The following is a 2402-nucleotide window of genomic DNA, read 5'->3' as shown; positions in this document are numbered from 1 at the left end:
ATTCTCCGTTGGGAAGAGGATTGATATCTGTAACTACGGTTAGACATTGCATTCTACAGTTTGAAGGGCATGAGATTGACCTAGATTGTATAGTGTTGGGTCTAGCTGATTTTGACTGTATAGTCGGTATTGATATGCTAACGAAGTACAGAGCCACTGTAGATTGTTTCCATAAGATTGTCAGATTCAGACCCGAGATGACAGACGAGTGGAAATTCTACGGGAATGGTTCCAGATCTCGGATTCCCTTGATTTTGGCTCTTACTATGAACAGATTGTTACAGAAAGGAGCGGATGATTTCTTTATTTATGCTGTAGATATGCAGAAGTCGAGCCCGGCATTGGCGGACCTGGCCGTAGTACGGGAATTTCCAGATATTTTTCCAGACGAAATCCCAGGATTACCTCCGGTTCGAGAGGTAGACTTCAGTATTGAACTTGTACCAGGTACCGTCCCTATTTCGAGAGCTCCGTATAGGATGGCACCTATTGAACTAAAAGAATTGAAAGCACAATTAGAAGATCTTCTAGCCAAGGGATATATCAGACCTAGTGTATCTCCTTGGGGCGCTCCGGTGCTATTTGTGCGAAAGAAAGATGGTTCGATGCGTTTATGTATTGATTACAGGCAACTGAACAAGGCAACGATCAAGAATAAATATCCTTTGCCTAGGATTGATGATTTATTTGATCAGTTGCAGGGATCTTCCGTGTATTCGAAGATTGATTTGCGTTCTGGGTATCATCAGCTCAGAGTTCGAGATATAGACATACCAAAGACAGCATTTCAAACCAGGTATGGACATTACGAATTTATTGTCATGCCTTTTGGTTTAACCAATGCTCCTGCGGTATTTATGGGCTTGATGAACCAAGTGTTTCAGAAATATTTGGATGAATTTGTCATTGTTTTCATCGATGATATTTTGGTGTATTCGAAGAACAGAAATGAGCATGCAGAGCATCTCAGAATTGTTTTGCAGACGTTGAGAAACGAGCGACTGTATGCAAAATTGTCAAAGTGTGAGTTTTGGTTGAATCGAGTTGTCTTTTTGGGACACATTATATCTGGAGATGGTATTTCTGTAGATCCGAATAAAGTTGAAGCTGTGATCAGTTGGTCGAGGCCGACTTCTGTACCAGAAATACGCCGTTTCATGGGCTTAGCCGGATACTACAGAAGATTTATCAAAGATTTCTCCAGTATTGCAAAGCCAATAACTCAATTGACGCAAAAGAATGCACCATTTGTTTAGTCAGAGGAGTGCGAGTCTAGCTTTCTAGAGTTGAAGAAAAGGCTGACCAGTGCTCCTGTACTGACGATACCTTCAGGTACGGGTGATTTTGTTGTGTATTGTGATGCTTCGCATAGAGGTTTGGGATGTGTGCTTATGCAGCGAGGCCATGTGATCGCCTACGTCTCGAGACAATTGAAGCCACATGAAGTTCGATACCCCATTCATGATCTGGAATTGGCGGTTATCGTATTTGCATTAAAGATTTGGCGTCATTATCTCTATGGCGAGAAATTTGAGATCTTTTCCGATCACAAGAGTCTAAAGTACCTATTCTCTCAATCAGAATTGAACATGAGGCAGCGTAGATGGCTTGATTTACTTAAAGATTTTGATTGTGAAATCAAATACTATCTAGGAAAGTCGAACGCAGCAGCAGATGCCTTGAGTCGAAAGGTATGTTCTTTATCCTTGTCGACGATAGGTGTTACGAATATGATTGAAGACTGTTATTTGGCCGGGTTAACATTTGATACAGATAGTAAGCCACTACGACTGGCTGCTATTCAAGTTGAGCCGGACTTGATCATGAGGATCAAAGAAGCACAACGAACAGATCAGAATGTGCAATGATCGATTCAAATGGTCAGATCAGGGCATTAGTCAGAATATCAGGTACGCGATCATGTGCTGTATGTGAATAACCGCCTTGTAGTGCCAGATGTTTCAGATTTGAGACATCAGATTATGTCCGAAGCGCACTGCAGTCGGTTCAGCATCCATCCTGGCGGCAGGAAGATGTATAATGATTTGAAGACACAGTTCTGGTGGAAGCAGATGAAGTCAGACATCGCCAAATATGTGTCTAAATGTTTAAATTGCCAACAGGTGAAAGCTGAAAGGAAGAAGCCCGGAGGGTTACTTCAGAGTTTGTCTATTCCTGAATGGAAATGGGATCACATTTCCATGGATTTCGTGACGAATTTACCTCGATCATCCAGAGGCTGCGATGCGATTTGGGTCATTATTGACAGACTGACCAAATCTGCGTGCTTCATTCCGTACAAAATGACGTATAGACAAGATCAGATGGCGGAGATATATATTCGAGAGGTAGTCAGGTTGCATGGAGTGCCGAAGTCTATCGTATCAGATCGTGATCCACGA

Source organism: Primulina eburnea, chromosome 17 (assembly GCF_022965805.1).
Source record: "Primulina eburnea isolate SZY01 chromosome 17, ASM2296580v1, whole genome shotgun sequence".
Taxonomy (NCBI): domain Eukaryota; kingdom Viridiplantae; phylum Streptophyta; class Magnoliopsida; order Lamiales; family Gesneriaceae; genus Primulina; species Primulina eburnea.
Note: the sequence above shows the minus strand (reverse complement) of the source record.